The sequence below is a fragment of the Trichoplusia ni genome, chromosome 25 (assembly GCF_003590095.1).
Source record: "Trichoplusia ni isolate ovarian cell line Hi5 chromosome 25, tn1, whole genome shotgun sequence".
NCBI lineage: Eukaryota > Metazoa > Arthropoda > Insecta > Lepidoptera > Noctuidae > Trichoplusia > Trichoplusia ni.
This window is the reverse complement of record NC_039502.1, coordinates 4,177,560-4,184,257: the sequence shown is the minus strand read 5'-3', so window position 1 is coordinate 4,184,257 and position 6,698 is coordinate 4,177,560.

The following is a 6,698-nucleotide window of genomic DNA, read 5'->3' as shown; positions in this document are numbered from 1 at the left end:
AAATTCAAAGATACAATTTACAAACTTTATAACCTCTGCCTCCCAAACTAGGTATTCCTGTGTTTTGGGAGTCAGTGATCCTCCATAGGAAATTAGTTTTTTATAATTTTCAGGTAAGCATTCTAATAGTTGACACTAAATTTAGAAAAGTTTGAAATAGGAAAACAAAGAGAAAAATAACTAAAACAATTAAATAACTAATTACAAAAAATAAAATAAAAAACAAAATTGTGTATGGTTGTGTGAGGGTGTGTGTGAAGGTTATGTGTGTAAGTGGTGGGGGTGTGTGTGTGTTTGTGTGTGTGTGTGTGTGTGTGTGTGTGTGTGTGTTTGTGTGTGTGTGTGTGTATGTGTGTGTGTGTTTGTGTGTGTCTGTAATGTGAGATGTGTGAGGGTGAAATTGTTGATTGGTTTTTGAGGCGTATTAGATCATCCTAAGTAGCAAATTTTCCGTATCTGTATAGCTTAGTGTTTGAAGCCATTTAGTTCATTTTATGCATTGGACATGAAACCATAGTAAATAAGTGTCTATGATCATGTTTATTTTTTACTCCAGCTTACAACTCAGCTATTCAGCATTCCTGAACATAATATGAATTCGCTATTATTGAGAACTATCTATTCACACTATTGACTTGACTGTGCTACAAAGTCAAATAAGATTTTTTTATTCATCGTTATTTAAAAAAAATCTTAGGACGGTATTAAAGAAAAATCAATATAAACCTTTGTTAATTTGTCTCCCTATAATATAACAAGGCCAACGTTAATAGTGTACTAGCTCGGGACACTAGTAGGACATTAGTGTATAAACAGGCCGTATACATAAATGTATAATACGTCATTAGCATACAGGCTTATCTATACTAATATATAAAGCTGAAGAGTTTGTTTGTTTGTTTGAACGCGCTAAACACAGAAACTACTGGTCCAAATTGAAAAATTCTTTTTGTGTTGAAAAGACCATTCATCGAAGAAGGAAAATGAAAAAAAACAGGGCAGGTATAAATCATAACTTATATCTTCTAACCACGGGGACGAAGTCGCGGACAACAGCTAGTCTGAGATTAGAGGCAGCAAATTATACCTTAATCGATCTTGTGAATCTAAGAAATTGTAGACAAAAGAAAAAGTTACTTTAAAGGGTTCTTTACCCTAAAAGTATATAAGGATAGCTAAGACTCCGCTGTCTATCCATCTGGTTATTCGCTTGCCACCTGGTTGTATCTGTCAATTAAGTATTGAGTATCTAATGAATCGTGGTAGATAGTTTAAATGTCCTCAAATTATGGGTGTCTGGGGCCGATACAACAACAAATAATAAGAATAAACTTTAGAATCAAGCAACTGTTGGTATACTCAAATATTTGTTCGGTAAATATTTTCTTTAGGAAAAATAAAAGCATTTGATTATGAGATATCCGAATGTTTGCCAATTTTCTTTTTCTAACCCTTTACTATTTGTCACGGTACAAAATATTACATAGCTTAATGCTGTGAGTCTGATAACAAAAAATGTGTTAATATTATATGGAGCTAGCTTAACCAAATATTTATTTAAAAGGCCTTTTCCGTTCATACATAAATAAAGATTTGATTAGGAAAATCATATTTCTTACCAATAAAGTTCTAAGTGCTTAAAGTAAAAGCCTTAAATAATGAATAAAGATAAACTATAGAAGAAAAATGTAAACACAATATAAGCTTGAAGTCGATTTGAATTACAAAATAATTTCGTCTAGAAACTTGAAGCTTCGTTATAATTAATTCACGGCGACTTAATTGCTATCCAAAATGATGGTAGAAATCATAGTTTTGTTTAGTGTATTAAATTAATTGCTATATGTACATATAGTATGCTTTATTGATGGGGATTTTTATAGTTTAGTTTTTTTTAATTTTTGACAGTGGCAACATACAACCAATTTTATATAAAAACTATTTAGCTAAACCTTATGATATTTGTATGGGATAAAATGAAAATAACAACGAAAACATACACAACTTGTTTCAAATAAAAAATGCTTAACCGAACTTGATGACATTAGTATGAGACAAAATAAAAATTGTTTATGTTTTTTTAGTATATAGCAAATGCGCAAATGCACTGTAAATATTCAACACTGTAGTTTTAATAAATAAGTATTTTAATTGGTAAAAAAAAACAATCAAATTTCATACACAAGCTTCAGAATACGTTAAAAAGTTTAAGTTATGCAACTATAATTTACAACCAGGTGACTAACTTAGACGAAAACATCGGGTTTGATTTTTATGCTCCCAGCATGTCAATTCAAATTGATTGTACGAACTTCCCTATTTCTGCAAGTAATATTTCCTTACTCGCAAATGACATTATACTCGAACCCACAAAAATTTAAATAACAATAAATAATCGATAAAGATATAAATTATTCAAGACACACGTCAACATAATTCATATTTCCGGATTTTGGCAAATAACCCGAAACAACTTTTCTTGGCTAAAAGTTTTTGGGACGAAAAGTGTCACAAGGTAAAATTACTCTTTCATGTTAAATTCATATAAAAATATTAAATTTAATTATTAGAGAATCAATTTTAAAAGTTTATTAATAACAATAATTGAAGGAGGCATTCAAAACTAAACTGCGAAAAAAAAACCTTTTTTTGCATAATATTCTGTAAAATTAAATATCTTCAACGAAATGCGAAGATTAACTTTTAAAGCAAATTTGTAATCAATACTCAGATCAATAAGGTTCAATTTCAAATACCCACTCCGCCATACCCACCATACTTTTAACCATGTTTTGTGTATGTAATATTTATAGATAGCTAAGAAGGGATTTATGGTAATGTAATCCTTAAAAGGGCACACCACTGCCTTCTGGGAGAGGCACTAGTGAATAATACACGTCGTGATGTCTTATTGATTCTCAAGTGTTCCTTTTTATATCAAGTCGGTCGATTTGCTTAGGGTTCTTGAATTTTTGATGGAATATGTAGAGAATATATTGATTTTTCTTTTCGCGTGCTCATAGTATATGGAGAAAGTAGCTTTTTTGACCTAGTGGTGTAGTTGAAATTGTTTGGGTGTATTTTGGGGTTAAAACACCAGGTACCATGGTAGGACCCATTTTTTTAGCCGTAACATGGTACAAATGTATGAAAAGCAGTGCATTACAACCTCTGTAAAAATCTTGACTGTCTAGCTATCACAATTCATAAAAATGCAGCCTGGTATGTGGAGGAAGAACCGACGGACAGACATGGAGTTTTAGTAAAAAGTTACCATTATTACCATTTTGACTCTAAACTAAAAATTACCATTATTACCATCGTGAATCTGAACCCTATTTCAGTGTTATCAATATAGTATTATAAAGTATGTATGCAAGTTTGTTTCACCTTAGCTATTAAATACCCAACCTGATGTTGCATCGAGAATCCTTAAATTGTTATAACACGCTTTTTGACACAAGAAAAGACACATGTTTTTTAATTCTCAGATAACAATTTTTCATATTTGGTTCGTCAATTTAATTTGCGTGTTTCTATTCAGACCAAGTTTCTCATTTCCTCAAAAGGCATTAAATTATACCTTTCACTTCTAAAACCGTCTGGAAATCAATCAGAATCGTGTCGTATGTCCGTTGTTATTGCGCTTTGTCGCAATATTACAGCTAAAGGAGTACAGATCATGTTCCCGCGGAATTTCATTATGGCAGATTAAGGTAGGTGTTCACTGGTGGGACTATAAATTCCAAGGGTATATATAATTTTTACAGTTTATATTTTATTATCAGCCATTAGCAACTCACTGAAGGGAAAGGGTTTTCCCTGCAGTGGTTTTTAACTTGTTATATGACTAACTGTTCTATTACATCATTTTGTTTGAAAGAGTTTGTCCCGCAATATTCTTCTGGACATGCTGCAAGATCTCCTTAGTAATAGAGTTCTCTTTGGTTAAAGCACCTTAAAAATGTGTACGGGTAAACATAAAAGTAAGAAACAGAATATTTATAATTTTCTGTGAAAAACATACGGTACACATTAAATCATTATCATGATTAGTCTAGTTTAGACGCCTATCTATCGCATGTTTTGTTATATTTTATCACAATAATAGTTCTCGCAAAACATATTTAAATAAATAAATCAAATAAAGATGTATAGAGATGACATATCATTTCCATATATTTGTGAGTTTCTTTTGACGTTTACGATTGTACTAAGGTTAAGTGGGTAGATGAGCAGGTCTATAAATACACTACCCTTTTCAGCTTTGATTTTCTACAAGGTCTAGTACTAAACGTCTTTACGAACTACGTCAATTAACAATCTAAAAAGTTAACAAAACCACTTGTAAGTTTGAAGAAGAACATTGTTTCGCACAAAAATCACGTACTGGCCGTACTCCTTGACCCTGCCGTGGAAACTGGGCAGGGGTTGTAAATCGTTGGTCCGTTTTAAAATTAAAAGTTATTCATCGAAAGCGACTTCATCAAATGTGTTGGAAAACTTTGTAATAGAATTTGAAATCTTGAATAAGATTTTTACTTTTACCGAAGTCAGGCATGTTTTTTTTTTGTAGACGGTATAATATTATTTATATTTTTTGATAAAGATGTTTTAATTACACTGTAAACATAAAATAATAACAGCTACCATTAAAACCTGGAGGAGCCTTTAAGTCAAACCAAATACAATTATTAATAAACGGTTTATTATCAAAATGTTTAGCACCCCTGCTTTCCAAACTGCTGTATAACTCCCAAGCAAAGTTCTTAACAGTATTTCGGTACGTTAATGTCTTTGTTTATGTTAAGGCTCAAATATCGTTGAGGTATTTTAAAGTTTGGCCCCAAGGGTGTTAAGTTTTGGGAAGTTTGATCAAATCGTCCTTTATGTAGAAACAAAATCAGGTATCGCGTTGATGGAGTACTAACGAGGTTTAATATTCATGGAAGGTGGACTATCAGGTATCCGTAGTAATTCGCGGATAAAAGGGCTGGATACAAATTATATTCTAACAAGGATACGCGCCGATCGAATCGCTCAAAGTAAAATAACTGGTTATGCGCGAGTCGGAATTGTAACACTGAGGGTTCCGCAAAAACGAGAGGTAGAGGATAAAGAAGAAAAGATTGGTGATACGTGTATATTTTTATTATAGCCCACAAATCTCTTGGCGCCCAACAGCAGCAACAAAATTACCTCAACTGTGAAAATTACATTGCTAGTTACGCTTTATGGGATACTGTCTCATGACAGATGGACACAAAGACAGACAGAGAGCGGAGCGTCAGTAGTATAGTTGCGCTTTCCAATTTCGGAATGAAACAAAAAATTTAGGATACGCTATCGCAACACATGCACTCCTCGCAAAATTTTAAACCTACAAATACTTTTCCCCATCCAGCTTTGATTCGCTCGATACCCAAATGTAACTAAGCAAAGCGCCACCTCCCTGAACAAATCCCTTGTTACTACTCCGAACTAAATTGGCCTCTGTGGAAAATTTTTAACCCATCTGGTACAGATAGTGAAAACTAAAAACGTAGCGGTGGAAGTTTAGCCTCCCTGATTTTTCGTTTGCAATTTGGTATATATACACCGGTCACCGAGTATGTAATTAAATAACAGATTTATGTAACGGTGTGTCGAGTAGAAAATCGGGCTAAATAAGGATTGGATATAACCAATTTTTTAAAGGGTATTGAATTTTTTTTTTAATATTTTTTTTCTCTATCTATTTGCAAACGTGAGTTTCTATAGTTCTGTATCCGAATGGTAGAAAGTGTATTCAGCCGGCTATAGAGCCCCGATAACTTGACTGGTAGATGTTAACTTTTCGAGGAATCGATTCTCGTGTGTTCAATCAGTTGTGTGATGCTGGGTGCATGTGACTTGAATTCTTGATTAAATTCCTAAGTACGAGATATAAATGAAAAAAAAGTCAATCTAAAATCTACCTAGGGACATCATTCATCCGTAACACTCATCTGCTTCAGCTTTAGTTTCAAAGGCTATACAATACTTGTTTAAAAAAACGTTCTTCACTAGGGGATAGTCTGTAAGCATCGGCGCAAAACTGTTCACTACACTTTACATCCGAATGGGTTTTCCGTGTGATTTGCTACAAAACTGGATGCAGTGTTTGTGCAGCGTGATATCTTCGTGCGTTTGTTATGTACTAGGATTCTGTAAGACTATGTTATATGTTATGATAGTGACAATCAGTCATGTCTGTCAGTCAGTCTTTTTTTAACTTTAGCGTAAATTTGTTATAAGCGACTCAATTTTGAAGTTTCTTTTTGCTGTTTCTTTAAACGATCTGAAATTTTATTTATATCGTCGTATGTCAACATTTTGTAAAATGATAATGCTAACCCAAAAACGGCATCACAAGTTGGTTATTTTTTTAGGTTATCTCTCCTTAACTGAAAGTCTGTATTTTATAAAGAAGATTATTTATTTAACAAAAAAATATAGGCACTGTTGAGTAAGATGCCATCAATAATATAATGCTTGATAAGTAGGGAAGTCAATTTTTCAGAAGTCTATAAAATTTGTCTTTTTTAAACAAAACGCTTTCTGTGATACAGGGTGTTAAAAAGTGCCACTTTTGTGCCTCAATCACAAACAACTTTTTTTCATCAACATTAACAAAACAAATTAATAATTACCAAACAATATGTTCATTATTATATGAC